The sequence below is a fragment of the Euwallacea fornicatus genome, chromosome 2, assembly GCF_040115645.1.
Source record: "Euwallacea fornicatus isolate EFF26 chromosome 2, ASM4011564v1, whole genome shotgun sequence".
NCBI classification, from domain to species: Eukaryota; Metazoa; Arthropoda; class Insecta; order Coleoptera; family Curculionidae; genus Euwallacea; species Euwallacea fornicatus.
The window spans coordinates 2,958,404-2,980,420 of NC_089542.1; the positions used below are offsets into that span (position 1 = coordinate 2,958,404).

The 22,017-nt window shown below is 35.5% G+C and overlaps 1 protein-coding gene and 1 long non-coding RNA gene across 3 annotated transcripts in view; both read left to right on the forward strand.

The window, feature by feature from the left end:
- side-II (sidestep II) overlaps positions 1-22,017 on the forward strand; it is a 229,405-nt gene that overhangs the window by 67,117 nt on the left and 140,271 nt on the right. The gene's annotated exons all lie outside the window — the stretch shown is intronic.
- LOC136344402 (uncharacterized) lies at positions 10,439-11,400 on the forward strand. Its single transcript, XR_010732952.1, has 2 exons — positions 10,439-10,969; positions 11,041-11,400. It is a non-coding gene; the product is annotated as an uncharacterized lncRNA (long non-coding RNA).

Below are 22,017 nucleotides of genomic sequence, written 5' to 3' on the forward strand. Positions count from 1 at the left end.
GTTATGTGGCCCTACAAGTTGCCTGCAGAAGAAAGATCAATTAGTTAATAAGAGTAGATTGGTAAATATTAGACGCAGAGTCTTGGGAGCCACCATTCTCTTGGAGGCAGAACTTGAATGGGTTAGGAGGGGCTCCTTGGAAAAAGGCAGGGGGCTATGGTTCGATAAGGGATAAATTAGGGAATAAAAGTGTTTAAAAGCATTATTACGGGACTTCGGTCCCCGTTTTATTATTACTACTACTCAAGGCACGAATTGCAGGGCTGTCAAACACTTGGTAGAAAAACTACCGACACTGAAGAAGCAATGAGCAATCACAGCCAACAGGGCAAACTCTAAAGCCAAAAAGATAAGTAACAGCTCAGAATGCAGAGAACTGAACTGGCTCGAGATTAAGTCGAGGATATCGAAATAATATCGCCTTCATATTGAAACATAATTAAGTGTATTAGAGCACGAAAGTAATTCTCTTTGAAAACAAATGCTTCAAGATTCATATATTATTTACATTTTCAATTCGCCCGAATCTCGTTTAAATGTTTCCAAAATAACACAGAACTGACTCGAGTGTTTTCCTTTTATCCTTACTCTTTATGAAATTTGTGGGAAATTGTTTCATCTACGTTTAATAAGAAAACCTTTAAAGAACTTCCTCAACCTGCTATTCATTAATTTTACAGAGGTCGGCAAAAGAAAATGACCAGGATTTGATAAAGGAACTCAGAGGATGAGTACAGAAAAATCCCCGCGGCATTTTAATTTGAGCGAGAAGATTTGCAGACGTACATTTTCAGAGCCTTTAACTTTTTGTTTAAGGAGGACTATGGTTTTGATTCCTTTATTTGGGGTGTGAATAAATCAATTTTAATCCGAGAGAAAGATATATAAGAATTTTTTCAACCGAAGGGTATTAAAAATCGCATTAAACCTCAGAAGTCTGAAGTCATAAATGTTTTCGCAAAAAAGCGTGCGGTCCGGCATGAATCCCATAAATTTTATTTCATTGTTTAGCAGAATAAAAAAAGTAATGATTTCATTTCTCATTGTCCCAACACCGCACTAGAATATAATAAACAACTCTCTGGGCCCTGCACACTTTATCATTACTTCCATTGTGCCGCCAGTGTGCAGACTCGAAAATATGAAATGATTTATAAATCGTCATTTTCCAAAAGAAAAGTGTCCTTTTTGTCCCTCAGCTTCGGTTTGCGGAATTAAATATTACGTCCCCATTCATTTCCGCTAATAATCGCTTAAAAAAAATGATATATCATTTTAATTAGAAAACTCGAACCGTTACTGGAATTACGAAGAATAGAAAACTCTTACGAATGTTCTCCAATACAGTTTGAGTCACCCTCGCTCTAACAAGGGCCATATATTTAAAAGGTCAAACTTTATAATGGTCTCCCCTAAATTACCAGACGTTGAAGTCCATCAGGCGGAAGTGACGTAGTTAACTGGAAAATGGGAAACAGAAGAGGCAGGATGTGACCTAATGGGGTTAATTTGGTTAATTTCCGAACTGTGCAATGGCTAGCCGGTCCCAATTCTGATTACAAAACGCCGGAGACTGTTTGTTGTCTAATATCGTAACTGAATTGAAATTCGTCCTCGTAATCTGGATTTCGACAGCTGGGCGGCATTAACTCTTAGCTACGGATTACAAATGAATCTGTTCCAGTTTTGGATATTGATTAGGTGGCCAGAATACTAAAATCTGTTATACGATACGTTCACAACACGGACACGGCACTAGGTTTTGATGGTGCAGATGAAAACGGCAGTTATTGAAGTTCCAGGAAATATCATTTGCTGACGCAGCATTTTAGACCAGCTACATGAGCAAACTAGTTAAAACAAATGACGAAAATATGTGAGGAATTATTATCGACAAATCGCAAGAGACTGAAGGGCAGAAGATTTCGAAGATGAAAAAATAATTGTATGCAAAGACAGTACCGATGAAGGTCGCATTTCTAATAAATTATAAGAAGGAACATTTTTGGAAAGAATTCAAGCGAATGAGCAGGTGAATTTACAGGACATTAAACGCTAAAACATTTTGTACACGTCTCCAACAGCTGTCCACACTGTTGGTAGAAAAGTCCTATTAGAAATCTGAAAGTGTAAGGGCAACACTACGAACCGCTTTGAAGTGTGGAAATATTATTAGAATATTACCGATAAAACCAATCTCAACACACAACACACACACACTATTGGTGCAGATGAGGATGCGAAGAAAGCTGGACAACCTCTCAGGGATGTTTATTGTTGCAATAGGTTCACCATACAATAATCGATAAAATACGGACTTAGATCCACAATCCAATTATGGTTTTTCATAGTTTTGAGCAAACTTGAGATTACCTGCGTGTCCTCGAATCTGCGATTAATTTTAAATTTATATTGGAACTGAGGATCATTTGAAAAATCTCGATATGCTCATAGCTTGTTTTGTTGCCACGGGCGCTGCAATTTGCCTTCTAATTGGACTATTACAAGTATTATTCCAATTATCCTGTTTTAATTGAAATATCATCCAAATATCTGTCCAGCGCCAATCCGAAATGGAACTATGTTTTTCCAACATAAGTGCCGGACACACATCTCTTGCAAACATCCGACCAGGACTGAATATGGCCAATCGCTGAACACCTACGTTGAACTAGCTAAATTAAACGTAAATTGGGTTATTCGGCGAATTGTCGGTTTGCGGTGCAACACAAATATTGAATTTAATTTTCAAAGATTCAAATACATGCATGTGCAATAAGGCAATTTGCCTTGAAATTTCATTTGCTGATTGTGCAATTACTGCTGCTGTTGATATGCTCTAGAAGAGTGTTTGTTCTCATGCATTTTTACTCGACAAAATTGCCTTAAATGGTCTAGAAATAATTTAAGAATTCCCCTCTCACCAGAGCTTTGTCTGGCCGTTTTCTTCCTCCAGCGTCTCATTTTCCAATTACGACCGCTTGTCAGATTTAATGCATGTTCACGGGGATTCTTGTCATACCTGAATAACCCCGAAGGGGAATTGAAAAGAGTTTGATTTTTTTATACGAATAATTTTGAGGTAACACAATGAGAATGCAAATCCCTCTTTAGAACTTTGGAAAAGACGACGGTTAGCATCAATCAAAGCCGTTCCCCCAAACAATGAAACTCATCTATAGACATACATTAGTGGCATCGATCCTCTATTACCTGTCGCATTCAATTTCTTCGGTCCACCGAACCGTAAACCGATCCTGTTTGTAAAATGACTAATATTGCGTTCGGAAAGATTAGATAATACCAGGAGTAATAAATTAATACAGAACACAACAAATGGAGTTGAATTCAATAGTCTAGTAGGGAACAGAAATAAACTACGATAGTCCTCGTAAATTAATCAAGTGTGGTGTGTGCAATGCAATCAGATATCTTTGACGAAGTAAATATATGCTTTTGCTGGTCTGAGGAACGTGAGTGCCCCATGGCTTGGAAAACTACGTGGCTATTAGACTTATCAAATCTATTTTGTTCGAGTTGATTTACTTCGTAAGTGGTGGGTATTAATTTCGAGCCGAAGTGAGAGTGTGAAGTTAGAGAAAACGATTTATTGTTCGAAAACTCCGGACCTTCGTCGCCCCGTAAGTTTATGATACAGTAAGTGTAGGACCAGGGAAGATATATCTGAAAATAAGCTGTTAGCTGTGACAGTTATTTGGGTGGTTAATCAGTGTTTGAGATATGACAGTGGTTAATTGCTGTCATAACCGAACTAAGGGTAAATGAGTATCTGTAACTTTGGTTGCTTCGAAGGGTTTGGATTCTGATTATACCACAATAAGGCCCATCGCATGAAGAATCATTGTAATACATTCGCATTGAATATCCTTGATTAGAACGACAAAGTCATCAAAGTACATCCGCCTTTCAACGATTTAGCTTTAGCTAATCTGGCATGAGATATCGTATACCCAGTGTATTTTTAGAAACTTGCCACACCATATTTTCAGAAATGTAAACTAAAGATAAAAATGCTGAGACACGTCGACATTATAATGAAGGAGGGAGCCGAAGAATAAACAAAGTTTGTACCTTCGATCGACAATATCATAGACGTGGCAATCCCTTCGGTTTTTTTTTAATAAAGAATATGAGTAAAGTCACACAACATTTTAAACGTGGTGAAATTCGCTAAACAATTATGCCAAAATTTTGAAAGTGTGCTTTTATGGTATCCCAAAAAAGAAGTGCGGAGGTGTAAGATCGGGAGCTCTAGCTGGCCACTCGATGATATCTCTTCTGCCAAACTACATATCAGCTAAATTATTGTCAAGAAACTGCCAAACCGGTAAAACATATAAAGTGTAGAGGCAACGTCCTATTGGAAATGTAATAATTCCTATCCACCGGCAGTTATCCATTCTTCTTCGATATTATTTGATAATTTTACGGAATGACCCATTTTTTCAATTAATTTTAATTTAAAACAAGCACCATTTTGGCAAGTTTTTTAGAAAATTAGAAAACCTTTAAAACTATGTATCACTTGCTCATGTTCCCTATTTAAAAAAATTAAAAGGTTGCTAACTCTGAAATATTATCGGGTGGGGGTGATTTTTTTTTCATTTTTCGCCTTCCTCTCCATTCTAAGGTGCAACGTACATTACATTAGTTGACACTTTTAAAAATCTGGAAGGTCTCAAATTTTTAAAAATACACCCGGTACAAAACAACATATTCAAATGGCGTTCTAAAATACTTCTCGCAGAAATAATTCTGTAAATCTCATTTCTCATGCTTCTTTGCTGTATGTCCGAGCTAACATTCTTTACCGATAGCCCGGGTGTCTCATGAATGGTACAGATATTTCATGAAACTGAACTGTAAGAAATGGTAAGGTAGTTTCACCATGTTATATGAAAGAAAGATATATTCTTCTTTAACGTATCCTGCACAGGAATTGAAGTTTTTGTAATGACTCCCTTTTTCCACTATTTAGGAATGTTTCCACGGGAATTCATTTCCCAGAATTCTTTTAACTGTAGCAACATGATTCATAACACAACCCCCTATAGAGTCACCGCCGATATTTCAAATTCAAGCTCAACTTTAATCAACATTAAATTGCAAACCTTATCCGAAATCCTCAGTTTTCAACCGCCCGCTAAGGTTAAACCTGCTTTCGTTGTCGGGAACGACATGCAAATGGAGATGGGTCTTAGCTGAATAACGATTTTGGATTTTGCATTTATTATAAGTTCGAATTACTACGCGAACGTCAGATTTATCTGTCTTGCTAAAGTATTGCTATCTCCTGTTAAATCACCCGTGTCCTCCATCTGAACAGTTGCAAATAGAGAAAAGTTTTTGTTTGTATTTCGCCTCATTTAGCAAAGAATATACCTAAAATGTTATATTTCCGGTTGAAATATTTTTAAAAGCTGTTCCTTCACTTATAGTGGGAATTAGCCCTAATTCCATGTTCTTCTTTGTACGAGTCTGATTTTATGAGGCTCCATTAAAGTAAACAAACGAAATTAAAAGGCGAAGCGGCCAGAAAGTAAATTTGGGCTAAGTGATGCCCCTCCTAACTTATTTATACTAAGGACATCCCGAATTGCCATGTCGTCCCTACTGTACGTGCTTTCCCCGTCTTAAATGTAATATCCCGGAAGATTGAAACGTCTCGTAAAAGGCAAAATTAACGATTTTTCTGGAAATTAAAATAAGTTTACGACCCTCCGTTTTTCTTGAATATCTTTTTAATTGTTTTAGCCCGTTTTTATTGCCTAGCTTTTCCAATTAGTACACAAATTCCATAATTTTGCACTTGGCCTCAATTCAGCGTTACTGAGGACGAAATATTCTGAAATAAGCCTGGGAATGTTATAAGGGCACGTTGGCAAAGTAGAGCCGTAAACAGCAAATTGCTGAGGATATGTCATGAAACACGCTTGCATTCTATGTGGAGATATTGTATTGTGCCTTCTGCACGACATATGCCGCAATACACATTATGCGATCTGTTTTTTTTTGCCCTCAGGCAATTTTTTTATTACGTTTCAACCACAAATATCAGAGTTTTGGGGCTTATTTGTTTGTTGGGAACATTGGGGAGATATAGCCACAATGTTGAAGTCTTTAGGAAAATCTTCTGACACGAAGCATTATTTTGTACGTGAATACCGCCACGGAAATCAGTATGATAACCGAAAAGAGCACTACTGTTCCCAACATCAACATAAGTCTGTGTTAAGAACAAATGGATAGATTCCACGTGGAACTTGGACACTCAATAACAAAATCAAGGTTCAAACTAGAATTAGGAGGAAACGTGGATAACGGAGCGATTCAAATTCCACCACGTTTCTGCATGAAAAAAAAACTCAGGGGAAAAAATAGCAGAGTTTAGTACCTGCTTTCTTTATTCTGATTGACCAATCAAAATGTTGATCAGATAGGATCCTACGAAATTGAGGTTTTACTTTAAATGATTAAGAAAAACGTTAAGAGGTTTTTGCAATTAACTCTTTAATACATTTACTCTGCGAAGGGTAAGCTCTTTGTAAACATTAATAAATCGCGGGGAAATTATCACGCTGTAAGAGTATATGTAGTAATTCTATCTATGATTTTCCACGGTGAAACAAGAACAAACCTTAAATCAAGCGATTTATGCATTTTTAACTTTTAGTTATTTATTATATAATAGAACCGAACATAAATCAAACGGGGCGAGTTGGGTGGTTATCCAACAACTGTTAGACAAAGCTTTATTGCGTCTGCTAAATAAATTGCGAAGATAAACATCTAAAATGCATTTTTATAATCATGTAAGTGAATAATCGGATAATTTATATTTTCACCCGAGATATCTCATCATTTTCAACCTCCTGACGCTATTAGATACCGCTCGTATTCTCATCAATTTCTCTTTTCTTTTCATCTTGATGCATTAATTAATGAAACTTCATTTTGTGTGATTTCTGTCTCGCTATGGTTTCTTTGATTTTATGAGTCCGCTTTGTTTTACGAGTGCACATTGTGCATGAGGGTTTCTTTCTAATTACATATGAATAGTCTGAGGTTTCATGGTCCAATCACGTTCAAGTTATAGAACAAAATAAGTTTTACTTAAAAGGACTGCGTCACTGCTTCTCTTCTATAACCTACACAGTACAAACAGTATTAGTAGAGCTCACGAAGTTGTCATTTATTTTAACTAACTTAATTATTTTATAAAAGGGTTGCTGGCCCTTGATAGAACTACACGGCCCTACGGTTCGCATCAGACCTTCCAAGTTCCGCCACGGGCTAAGTCTTTTCGATCAGTCGTTTACACGCAAACACAGCACAGGTGCTGTAAAGTGCTACTTTCGGGTTGCAAATGCGAGCGGTAAAGCCTTTTTACCCAACGCTCGGAGGAATAACCTTGATAGAAATGGCAATTTAAATATATGAATCTTTGAGATCCATATGTTTAAATGCATGATCTTTGAGATCTTTTGAGAGTTGCGATCATCACTCTTGAATGGATTAATCTCCGCCGATGCGTTTTAATTAGCGAAAGAACCGCATCGTTTTTTAAAACTTTTAGTTCAGGATCCTTTTTGTTAGGAAGATCTCAGAATCTCCATAAAGTTAAACAAATCTAATAATAACCCGAGATAACATTATTTCAACCCCTTTTAAAACTAGAAACATTACCGCTATCTGGTTAACGTGAACCGACAAACGCATAATTTCCCAGCCAGTTCCTTCTATTTAAAATCCCCCAAGAAATGTCGTTCATTAGCCCCGCTAATGGCAATTAAAGAACAGCCAGCGGAGGCGCACATCTATCTTCATTAGACGACACTGGATAAGACTCCAATTATTATGCTTTTAACCATTCAACTTCGCCACATCTTTATCCACAATATTTCAACGGTTACGCTTAAACAAGGAAAGTGCCAAGTATTGTTTCCAGATCCGCTGCGTTTACCCCTTTTCAAAAAGCTTTCCAGATTAATAACATACTTTCCAGAGAAAAGAAGAAGCAGGCGTTGAGGCTAATAAAATGAAAGGTCGAGGATAATCTTTCTCAGAACAACATTATTTTATTTGGGAGTAAAGGTGAATTTATAGATTTGGTCTTCCTTTCGGTTACGAAAATCTTATACTGATGTAACTTTGAATCTATTTGGCTCAAGCTGATAATGTTCTGTGAATCTATATGAAACTAGAGGGATGAAGGTGGAAGCATTAGCAGTAAACAACCTAAATGTGCCTAATATCCATAACGAAATTCTAAGTTGTGTTACAGCCAAGATCTGAAATCGTTAGTCGAGTAAAGCCTGCTTTGCATTTGCTAGTAGTTTCCCCCTCTAAACCCAAACTTGATCCTCAAATCGCCAGCAAATTTATGCAGAGTTTCATCGGTGGTGCTTTTAAATGCAATGGAAAGTGTGAAGTGAAAAACGCGAGGAGGAACTATTAGCTCTAAACAACCTAAATGCATCTAATATCCATACAAAGTATTGCATAAGTCATTAAACATGCAAAATCTGGAATCGGCTACCATGCTAAGCCTGTTTTGCATTTGTAGCCTGCTCGTTTTACTGTGAGACAGGGTTAAGACGCTGGGAGGCAATAAAGAGTGAAGAAAGATATTCCTTTGTGTCGATCTTTTATCAAGTGTTAACATAAAAAGGATTCAGTTAAATTTAAATTGAAAAATGCATATTAGTCCGACTTGCATAATGCGAACACGTAATAAGATTATCGCACATCATTGACTTGAAAACCTACGAATTACCAATAATTCTAGATTGGTATGGTTTGATATGAAATATTTTCAATTCTCAAATTGATACAGTTTTGAGTTTGCTATTGGGAAAAGATCTCCAAGGACTTGATACACCCCCCCCCCCCTCCTGTTTTCTACCACTATAATGGGTACCAGATCCACAAGGAAAAGATTCTGGAAATCCTTGTTAAAATTGACGAAATACGTTCATGCACCTTTTTTGAGCTAAGGCAACAAATGATAAAAATTATCGACTCACAAGTTAGTTGTTCATCAAACCTACGTTTGTATTTAATTATCTTAACATAGAGGATTTTCGCAGTCAAGTAAAGTAATCCGCAACCATAAAATGTGGAATCTGACGACCGATCTCTTCAGAACATAATATCGAATTTTCCCCTTATTCATTAGAATCTACGTTTCGTAACCATCTGCCTTTAAACGAGCTAAGTGTCAATATGTTCAGACAATTTGAACTTGATTTTTCGCTCCGATCGTAACATATTTACAAATAAAATAACCATAGAGCTTCTCAGACTCTTTCGGGCTGGTTATTTGAGTATGTTATAAAAGCAGTATTTTTACATTTTTTACATATCACATCGACTTTTCCCATACTAGTCGCCATTATATCCTCTTTTTCATTGAATGCGATGCCTCTGATTCACATACCACAACTCTTGTTAAAATCCCGTACAACAAAGTCCCAAAAATTCCCAAAAGCGAACAATAGATAATGGAAATCCCACCTGCATGTAACAGCACAAGTAATATTTTTCTCAGTGCAACTCGGGGTGTAATTACTTTAATGCAGTCCCGCTGCTGCACAACCCCATGGAATACATAAGATGAATGTGAAGCCCCATTAACTAAAATGCGTCACCCCTGGCCTCTATGCAAGCATTACCGGCATAAAAAATAACCCTCTATAAATCGAAAGAAAATTTAATATTGTTTATACCGTTATCCATGAACCAAATTTTAAGGGTAACATCCCTTAGCGTTGTGGAAATTGAATTTTAAAGATGTTTAATGTGAGTAGAATTTGGTGCAAATTACTATTCTACTTGTATGATGATGAAATTGACTGATTTGAATTATATATTTTCTTACTTTTCGCTCTTTTTGTAGATTTGCGAAAATATCTATCGATGCAAATTAAGACCGTGATGGAGATAACGAAATTTCCGAACCGTAAACATCCGACTCAGCTATTAACTATCTCAAGCAACTCGTAACATTTAATCAAATTTCGTAAAATTATCATTCACAAAGAGTACAATCCTGCATCTTGGTAGGAGGACATTTTCAACAGTTTTAAAGTTTTCTTTGTTTAGATTTATTTTTATTTTAAGTCAAACAGTTAAACAAAATTAGGCTAAAAGCCGAATTAGGCTGAAAGGGCTTCCCAACATTAAGATACCCGCGCGCTTTCCACAATTCGCCGCGAAGGTCAGTTCAAGGTGGATAGGGATAAACGGAAAACACATGGCGCCTCCAAATATTATGTAACGTCAACATTCCAGACATTCCGCAGCGAAATGTTTAGCGCGCGTTAAAGGGGATGACGTCTTTAATAAAACGATAGCTCTAAAGAAAGTCCGTCAATGTGTTACCACAGATAAGACAGAGTTTCAACCCGTCCAGATGAATGCCAGAGAAAGATGGAATATGTGCAATACGCAGAGAGAGACAGGCTAATAATATTGCGATCCTTCTCCCAAATGTCACTTTCGTTCCTCTCATTATAACCTCAAAATATTTGTTTTTATTTCAATTTAATTAGAAGACTGTTAATAATACATTCTTTACAACTTAAATGCACGAAGTCTAGTTCAGATATTTCCTTTTTATTATGTACTATGTTGGAATCAATATTCCTTAATATCATAATAAACAATACAGGTTAACCTTAAGAAACAAACTAAATTACTTTTAGGGAGTGGATGACCGCCCCATTGTGTGCTGTGGCAAAGGTTCCAAAACCCATGAAATACTGATAACTGAGCCTGTTGTTGCATTTTCCATTAGTCTTGCGAGAAAGATGTGAAAAATGCTATTTTTAAAGCGCAGAAAATCCTTATTTAATGAGAGAATATTACTTTCAACTTGATTCTTTAGTGAAATGTGTGATGGAAGTTGAACCGCCAGCAAAACTGATTGGGGAACCGTAAAAAACACGTAAGAAGCCTTTTGCAAAATGATTTACCTCCAGTTTTGGAGAACCTCTTATCTTAAGACAATGTTTTCAGCTTATTCAAGAAGGTTTTGCTCAGTACCAGACTCAAACTCAGTTATAGCGAATCTGGGTTATAACGAACGGTGGCTTTTAACGAAGTAAATATCAGTAATGTACAAAGTGTCTATTTAATTACGTGTTTTTCTCGTTGATATATAAGAAAGACATTTATAACGAACCATAAGTTTTAGCGAATGCTTTTCATGGAAGAATTTGTAGATCCGATCGGTTATAACGAATTAATGTTTTTTAAAAAGATCATCCTGAATATTTTTTTAGGCTAATTTTAACGTACATTTTATTGGGATAACCTTGACATCGGGGAATCCCCATGTATTGAATTGTAAACGATTTTGTGTGAGTTCCGACTGCATTAGCTGCGTTTCATTAATACCGGATGTTGAGACTTGAGGAATCTATAAATCTGTTGATAGCCATTTAATCTTGCATAAAATTAATGTAAATATATCTAGGTTTAGTTCACATCCCTAATGAACTACCCTTCAAGTGGGCACAGTTAGCGTCAGCCAAGGCGAACATAATAGATTGGATTCCGTTTATAAAGTACCCTCGGGGGAGGAAAAATAGGGTACTCTATAACCGGACATACGCTATAAAAAATATTATTAAAAAAATCATATTTTTTAAATGTTAAGTATGTTATGCACTTATACCTTTATTTATCTAAAAATTTGAACAAATCTAATGATCCATAGTAACTTGGGTACATATTACATAAACTTTCGAATGTAATACATATGCACGAATACATGAATACAAAAAATACTGATACATATATACATAGTAAATATGTACGTATTTATATATTAAAAATAGAGATAATGAATTTTAACAGAAACATTGTAACAACACAGAATTAGAATAACATGTAAACAGTACAGTGTTTATTCAGTTTCTTTTAAAAAATTTGTTGTTTGTTTGCCAGCTATTTTTCAACAATCTGATGTTCTCGACATTCCTTTCAACTTTTAGAGTCGCTTGTAAATATCATCAAATACATTATCGATAGATTGTAAAAAATGTGTAACATTTTTAATAGCACAAAGTGCCTCAAAATGACTGGATGGTTTTTCTTAATCCTGTTGAGCTTCGTCGCTTTCGTTATCAGAATTTTGATGATCATTGAATGTGCCTAAAACTTCAGCAGTAATATCATTATCCGTTAAGGTTTCGGTGACTATTACATTATCATCAACTGTCAGAAAACTATCCACTTAGCAAGATATGTTTCAACATTTGTTAGATCGTGACAATTAAGGCGCAACCAATCACTAAAGGGGATATACTAGTCATCACAGTCCTTATCAATATTTTTGTACTTCTCAAACCACTAAACCAAAAGCAACTCATTGTCTGAGTCAAACTCCTCAGCCAATTTTATGAGCCCTGCATGTCGAAAGCAGTTTACAATAGTTGTTGGCGTAACTTCATTCCAAGATTGGGCGATTAACTTTATCGAGTCCAGGATGGTTATGTTGAAGGGTTCTTTATTATCTAATGATTGGATCAGACGACACATAAAGGATCTACGATAATATACTTTAAAACATTTAATTACGCCTCGATGCATCGGTTACACTGCGAAGGTGTAATTTAGGGGGCAAAAACTCTAATCTGATATTTGTTAGATTTAGAGTTTTTACATGAGCTGCACAATTATCAATCAGCAGTTATATTTTGCTATTTTAGCGTAGCAAATTTTCATCCCAATTCTTTAAATAGTTTTTAAAAATCATTGAAGTCATCCATGTTAAAAAATTTAATTTATAAATTACTGGCAGACTTTTTATATTTTTCACTACCCACCATGTTGGCATAAACACAAACAGTGTACCTTAACTTTGATTGCCACCCTCCCACATATTTTTCTACCCTAAATTTAAGGGTGCAATCTGAAGTAATCCCGTAAAATAATCCAGTTTCGTCAACATTAAACATGTCCTCACTGCTGTAATTTTCCAATATTCCAAGCCACTTATCATCTAACCAATTTCGGACAACTTGTTTGTCAACGGCTCCTGCTTTGAGAGAAAATTTACCAAAATTTATGTTGTGACGAATTTGAAAACGTTCGAGCCACCCTGTAGAGCATTTAAAATCATAACCTTACAATTCCCTGGACAAATCTTTGTATTTTGTTTTCATAACTGGACCACTTATTGCAGTGTGTTCGGATCTTCGAATTTCAAGCCATCGTAGAAGTGCTTGATCTACATCTTGACTTACAGGATTTCTAATTTTTATAATCTTCGGGGATTTATTTTCATTGGTTGGCTTAATTTTTTGACGATTGCTCCAAATTGTGGAAATCGTTGTTTTTGCCAGATTTTTGCGTTGGGCTATTTTTGATTTCCGATTATCACTCTCAATACTTTTAATAATGTCCTATTTCTTTTCAACAGTTATAGACTCACGTTTATCTGTCATTTTGAACCAAATAAAAAAGTACCGAGCATTCGGTAACATAAAGACATGATACTATAATTGTCGCTTATAACCATGTCTGTTCCGTACGATCCAGTGTTGTAAACCCTGGGCGCCTTAGGAGAACCACCGAACCACCATCCAGCTATAACGTACAAATTTACTTTACACACGGAGTTGGCAACGAAATAAAGAGAAAATATAGGACGCTATGAAGGGAGTGAATATTATACATAATACGTTATAGACGGAATTCACAGTATATGAATGGACATATTACCTAGAATCGGATATAACGAACGCCCGGGTATATCAAACATCTGTGGTTTCCTCGTGTTCTTTATAACCGAGTTCGACTGTATGTTTTAAATGTTAATAAATTAATGGATACTATTATGTAAATAATTTCAAATATTATTTCAGGAAAAAGTAAATTAAAAAATGTTATGTAAATCATTTCACATTTTTCTCCATTGTTTCACTGTGCCTGCAACAAAAGCTCCAAATGGCCGATAATAGTAGAAAATAGATTTTCCCACGAGCGCTGTAAGGCTCTGTAAAGCAATTCAAATGGGAGATATAAGTGTAGAATGTCGTACTTAAAGTCCGGTGTTCATACTCATTTTAAAAATTATATCCTATTTTATAGAGTATTACTGTTTCTGCACGGTCAATTCTCTTTATTAACTTGCAGACGTTGTTTCCGTAGCTTCAGGTTAGGTTGCTTCAAACGATAAAGAACCAAAGTTTATAATGGGCGATCTTGCAGAATCCACTAAAGAGAATAAAGGAGTATTTTGACAAACCTAGTTAACTAGGATTATGTAGTGCTAGCAAAAATTATTGCAACACATTTATAACTTTCATAAACCTCTTCGCTTTTTCATAAACCAGATATTTTTTTAAATGTTTAAACACGTATCATTTTACTTTTAAAAAAGGCATTTAATGCATATTTTTATGTTAAAATTTTTCATCCCTATGCAGCTAGCCCTACTAACTTTTTATGTTCAAATGAAAAACCACTCATTGTTGTATATCAAATAAAAGGTAATTCATTGAGGGATACAACGGTATACTCGAAACTAAATTGGGTATACAGTTTCCTTAAAAAATAAAATTATAAATTCATTTTTATTTCATTTTGTAAAAATTATTAGACAGAATATAAAGTAACTCGCTACTGTATCAAAGAAAATTGAAATTCCTCCAATAAATGCTCACATTGGCCTTCAGTAACAATTTGGCAATGACTCAGTCGTGCCTCGAATTTTTTTATGCAATCATCCATTTTTGTTTCTGTTATTAATTCTAATTCTATTTGAATTCTAAGACGTACATAATCTAAATTTTGCAGTCAATTTTTGGGAATTAAACCTTTTAAATGACCCCACAAAAAATATCGAGGAGCGTAAGATCTGGACATCATGGCGGGCATTCTACTGCGTCTCTTCTGCTGACCCAATTCCTGGAAAAAATCTCAAGATGCTCCCTCGTCGCCACGGCATAATATGGTGGTGCACCATATTGTTGGTAGCAAGCATTGTTGCCTACTTGGTCCCCATTTCCTCTAGGAAAAAATGCGGCGATTGTTAGAAGTTATTGTACAGTGTGACCCATTTGATTTGGGGTCAGTCTGTAAAAAGTTTATCGATTGTGCGATTTAGCCCGGATTTTTTTTAATTGTAGAGCTTGATAAACTGTAGTTTTTCAGCAAAAAATGGTCTGATTGATACAAAATTCAACGCCTACTATAACAGTTTCTAGGAGCAAAATGTTAACAAATCATATTAGCGATTTTTTTAGAAAAAATCTGTGCACGCCACTAGATTGACCACTTCGCAAAACGGGCCTGTACAAAATTTTATCGAAAAATTTTAAGTGATAACGATTTTGTAGAAGAATTAAAAATGCACACTCCGTAGTTGTTTATTTTCAAAAATTCATAGTCGGCTATGGAGAACAAGTGAAGTGTTTAATTGTCAAACAAACGCGACAAGTATCAACATCGATATGAGAACTTATTTGTACTTAATAGAAATTAAATTATTAATCATCATAATTACGGAAAATTTAAGTGTAAGAGAAAAAACAGAAATTGTTCGTCTTGTTTGCGACAACGTGCGTTCGGCAACAGAAGCTGCGATAGAATGCAGAATTCAACATGAAACATCCAGATAGACCGATAAGTCGAAGTACTGTGAAACAAATAAATAATATTTTCCATGAATTTTATTATGAATAAATTAAATTTCATTGTTTTTTGTGATGTAATTTTCATTTTTTTTTCGTTTTATTTGGTCTGTATAAGCCTAAGACGTTATTATTTGAAATTTTTCGATAAAATTTTGTACAGGCTCGTTCTGAGAGGTGGTCAATCCAGTGGCGCGCACAGATTTTTTCGAAAAAGATCGCTAATACGATTTATTAAAATTTCACTCCTAGAAACTGTCATAGCAGGCGTCGAATTTTATGTCTTCCAGACCATTTTTGCTGAAAATGTGCAGCTTATCGAGCTGTTAAATAAATAAAATCCGGGCTAAATCGCACAATCAATGAACTTTTTACAGACTGACCCCAAACCAAATGGGTCACACTATATACAGGGGTGGGGATGAAAATTTTGAACACCGAAAATAATGCATTAAATGCGTTTTTGTTTTTTTGTAATAAAGGTATACGTGTTTAATTATTTTTCTAAATTCGCATTTATGAACGTTATGAACGTGTTGCAATATTGTTTACAAACGCTGTACAAAAGGCACTTTTGCAGCGGAAGACAATTCTGTTAGAATTGCCTTATATGGAGCTACTTGCGGACCACCGGTGTTTAAGACCAGGACATTATCTTCTCAATCGTTTGTTTGAATTTTTTTCTGAATTAAACTCACCGGTTTGGCTTAGCATCTGAACCAAGATAACATCACCAGTCGCGCCGTCACGCACGCCACATACAAAATAAATGCAAAAAGAACAAAACTGAAAAGATCTCGTTTTAAAACAACTGGGGAGCTAGAAATATGCCGCTATTGCCAACGCAACGTGCTCTCAGTGCAAAATAGCACTCTTCCTTCTTATGCATGTCACGAATGCAACACAATCTGAAAACAAAGGCGCATATCTCATTTCGAATGTTCCCTAATATTTCTGGAACTTCTCTAAAGGAAAAAAAATCAATTATTATCGTTCACGTACGAATGATATTTGCAAGAGTTCTGCTTGAAAAGCTAATTTTATCCTAGAAGATGAATTGCTTATTACGCGATGATGGTATTTTGTATGAGCACGGCGTAAAATTACTCTATTAACGTTAACAGCATGTGTGGGGGTTAAATATTTATCTTAGAATCATGTCGTGAGGATCGGGATAATGCTATGTAGGAGGAGGAGGAGGAGGAGGATAATGAGTTTTTTTTTAAGATGTCAGTCCTAAAGAGTTACATTAATTCTATGCTTTAGTGTGAAACAAAAAACTGGGACCATCAGCTCAACTTCTTGCAAAATACCCCAGGTTTGAACTTAATTTGTTAAGTGGAAGGTGGCTCGTTAGGTCAGCATTGTTTTGGTAGAGTTGGGTCGGGGTCTTGATATATTGAACCTTTAACAAGGGTCCTGGCAAAGATAAAACCGGCAATGCTCAAATATCTTTTTAAAGTGAATTATTTTCAAGGTGAGCAAAGGGGTGAGTTATAATTTCGTGCTTTCCGGAGGGTAAATTAAATAAAATCACCAAGGCCCTGGGGACACTTAGCCGAATGAGTATTGATTACTTCTAGACTGCTGTTTAAGATCACCGGACGAGAATCCCCCAAACCCAGTCCTTCATCTTCTCGACCTTAATCCGGCCCTTAATTGGACTATTGAGAAAACGATGGACTCTAATCCGTTGGTCCATTGATTCGCGGATAATGGGGGTTTCTTGGGGATAAGCAGATCTGTATTGTGTTTAGTTTGTGGCTTTGTTCGAGTTTTAGTTCATTTACTTGCGCTACTGTCTCGAATATTATGGCTACCCGAATCAGCATCTCAGCCCTAATCTCGTGGTTGCTTTAGACAACACTAAACTTCAGTTGCATAGCCGATTGGGATTGAGTAAATTATATGTGGCTGAGAATAGTTTCCCTCGGTTAAATCCCTCAGCTGCAATCACAGCTTTTGGGAAAAAGCTCAAGTTATTCCATTAACGTAATCTCTTTTACAAACTGAAAAAATTAACATTTTTATTTGATAAAGGGGCGAAATAAAACAGTGCCATCATCCGAAGTCAAATGTAAAGTAAACTCGCAAATGTTTAAATAAACGACAAATCCCACTGTCTTCTGGACATAACTAACTGCAGCTGCAGCAAAGTTTTTAAGCGCAGCTTCAAAGTAAAGTAAACTAGACTTTCAGTTTTGATTTCGCGAGTTTCGAAGCGGCATTTTCGAGAACAAAGTCCAACGAGACCTCGTTATAACTTCTTAATAACTGTTTGGAAGTTAGACAAGCCATCTTTTGTATATCGTGGCGATGTTGTTTTTGGAACTGTTACGGTGTCTTTAAAGGGTATTAGTAGGAATTCTGCCGGAGTAAATTAATTTTTGCATAATCCATTCGGAAGCTGTTTACGAAGTGTTCGGTTCGGCAGTTTCCAGCAGGGTAGGTGTTATTTCAGACTACAGATATCTAATTGGGTAGAAACAAATTTACTACTAGAAACATGAATTCAAAGTTCATCCCAAAAAGACTTGGTAATTTTTTCTAATTTAATTGCTTGAATATGAAAAAAAAGGCGGTCTTGCCTTGTTTTTAACTTATCGTTATTTAGCTGTTGTTGTTGCTGCCTCCGCGTCTCATACAGTGTGTCTCAAAAAACGGGCGAAGCTGAAATTCAGTTATTTATGAACAAATTTTGATTAATTGCAAACGAAATAAAATTCTGCTTTTCAGTCTGCTAAGGAAGGTCAAAGGTGATTTTTTTAACTAAACTTTTTCTGATTCAGGTTTCAACTTCAGAATTTCAAATAGAACTCCACATTTTTGTTTCTAGAAAATATTTTTCCGAATTTAATGATGTATGATAATGATGTTTAACAAGTTATTGTTACTATAATTTTCAACTGTAAAAACAATGGAAAATTTAAACAGTATAATTTATGTAACCATCCGTATTTTAAATTTGAACATTATGAGTCATGTAACCGTTTCTATCATCATGGGGCCATTTGCGTTATTCTGTGGTCATTTGCATTTCATTCCATCACATCCTATTGTATCATCTTACACAAAGGTGCCTGGTGCCCATATGATACCTAGCGAGAAGAAACAAGATAAATCCGCCCTTAGCTGTTAGAACCACATCATTTTTCCTCATAATTTTCCGTGAGAAGTTATGAGCAGTGATCCTGCAAATGTGGCTATATTAAATTAGTTTTGGAGAAAATATTTTTATGAATATGATGAGGTATAACAGGTTGATGTTATAGCAATTTTAAACTGAAAAAATTGGAAAATTTTATTTCTTTGAGTACGAATAGATTGGCTCGAATGTTACGAATAGGACTCTCCTTTTGCATTTAACAATGTTTATCGAAATTGACACTTGATGATTGTAGCCAATAACAATATTAATAACTATTTGTATTGCACTAAAGACTTAATTAATAATAATTTAACTTGCAGCATAACTGCTGAGAGAAAATTATGAGAAAGAATGATGTGGTTCTAATAGTTAAGGACGGATTTATCTTGTGCCTTCTCTCTGGGTATCACATTGACGCAACTTGTCCCTGGCGTCAGGCGTCTTTGTACAAGATAATACAATAGGATGAGATGAAATGAAATCCAGATGATCAAAGAATATCGCAGATGGCTTCATGACGATACAAATAACCACATAACTCTTAATGTTCAAATTTAAAATACGAATGGCTACATAAATCATATTGTTCAAATTTTTCAATTTTTTTCACCTAAAAATTGTTTCAATATTAACTTATCATACATCATTAAATTTAGCAAAATATTTTCTATCACAAAATGTTATAAAAAGGTATAGAATTCCAATGAAATTCTGAAGTTGGCACTTGAAGCAAAAGAATTTGAACTTGAAAAAAAAATCAATTTTTACGATACTTAATAGAAGGAAAATTATAATTTTAATTAGTTTTCAAATCAAAATCAAAATCTGTTCAATAAGTGAGTTCTAGCTTTGCCTGATTTTTTAGACCTCTATTATCTGTAGTTTCTAGATCGAAAATGATCTGATATTGCTTTTTGTTGGGAACACAACCAGAACATATTACGTTCTTGTTAGTTGAGAAACTTTACACAAAGGAAAACGATAATCGATAACAGATTTGAAAAGAAAAAGACAAGAATGATTGAATTATTTTTTGGTCGCTATGTTAATTGCACAGTTCTCGCGGGAGCTACCCTTGTATCTTCATTCATACAGTCGCGTTCATATCACTGATCGGCTTTGTCCTGGCTATTCGCACAACAGCAAAAATAAAAACTATGTCGTTCTATCTTGTACTATCCACTGAAATTGAGAACATTTCACTCACTCTCAGTGTTTTAGTGTTAGGTACACTTTTCGCAACTCCGTAGCGGTTAAAAGTTTTGAAGTGTTCGCTGCTTGTTTTATGGAATCCCTCGAACCGTGTTTTTGTACGAACAAATTAACGAAGTCCAAGATAAGTTTGCAAGACGTTAACTGCGAAAAAAAAATTGATGCAGAATAATTTTTCGTAATTTTCAAAGGGTAATATTTTAGAAAGGACTTAGCATAGTAATGCAATCTAAAAGGGATTTGAAAGAGCGCTTCATACAAAGTTAGGTATGTAAGCCAATTTGTGTTTAACTCGAACCGATTTTTTAAATGTTCTAAAGACCTAAAAAATAATACATTACATTTTGTATTAACAGTAAATTTTGAATTGCTGCGTTGTTGTTTTGATTTTGTCCCAGAAAAAGTTCCACGGTTTTGTTAAAAAGTTTTATTTGTTGCCATTCACAACTAGCGTTTGTTATCAGATGTGAATCAGAAGCTCATCGAATACACAGTCATTGTCATAGAGTTATGGTTCACATTGGTGAGCTGTATGATGGAAGTTTTGCACCTATTTTACTAAATTTTCCTTCATGCGCCTCATCGAGTTATCTTGTATTCTGAATTAAAAAAAAAAAACACTATAGAGAAGTTTCTTCATAAACATATTTTAGTGCAACGCACCTTTGCCTCATGAATGAAGAGTTGTCTAAAAATGAGATGGCAGAGGATTACGTAAAGGAAGAAATGAGCCCGAGTTACAACAGAGAAAGTTTTTCACGTGTTAAGTACACTGAAAATCACTGATGAATAGTCTTAAACCATCTCCAAATATCATCGACTCCTAAGGATCCTACTCGAAATGACTTACTTTAACAACATAGGAGTATATCTACAATAGATTAATAATACCAAAGTTATTAATCCGACCGATCTCAAAGCTCTTCCTGAAATTTAATTACGGCTTAACGAAACAGCACACAACGAACGCGTTATGAAAGTTTCAAGAAAATTTGCATGATAAAGTATCTATTCTGCCAATTTAATTTTCAATGTTAAGAGCCTCTGTGAGACGACGTATTCGGGATCGCAGAGATTTGTGGATATCGAAAATTAAATTTCACCAAACCATGTATTAATATATGGCGCAGCTCCGTTAGAGTGAAGCTTTAAATGGGTGCGGCGTATGCTTTTAAGGTTTTATAATGGAAAATTGAGGTTCGATATTTTGGACGATATTAAAGGGGCACAAAATCGCGATGCTCTGCGGGGTCCCCCTGAATGAAGGAATTATATAAAAATCAACGATATTCCATTTGGACAAACCAGTGTTACCCCGTTCAACAAACACAGACGCTCAAACACAATTAACAATGTTTTAAAGCAATATTTACATTGGGTTGACGAAAGTGTTGAAAATCACATTAATCGCTGACGATGAATGCGAGCTCCCCGAAGACTCGCTTTTCATAATGTCAGCTTATGTAGAAAAAAAGGACAGACACCATTTGGCCTTGCTGATCTAACTGTAATCTTATTTATTGTTATAGCTAAAACGGACCTAAAAAACCACCCGCATCGAACCTTTTTCGGTTTTTATTTACACCGAGATATATTGCGGGATAAGCCTGACGTCGTAGTCATTCATGTCAACCGGGGGTGCTTAAACGCAACAATAAACGTCAGACAAAAAGCGTGAACGAAAATATCAAGGGTATTAAATTTACATATTTAGGGTTATAAACTGTAGTCTTTTTGCCCTTGCGGTTGCTGGACGATTCCCATACAAACCAGCCGTTAAGGAAAACATTACCGTGCTGAAGGGAACAGACATTTTTTTCTTGTTTATTACGAGAGGTAATTTGATAAGTTTTCTATGGAATTAATTAGAATGATGCTCTACAAGGGCAGCTTTGTAGGTTTACGTATTTTCGCTGTGCCTGTCACTTTCTAACGAAAACTTCATAAACAATAAATGAAGCCACGAATGCATCGACCTGATTGTCATATTCA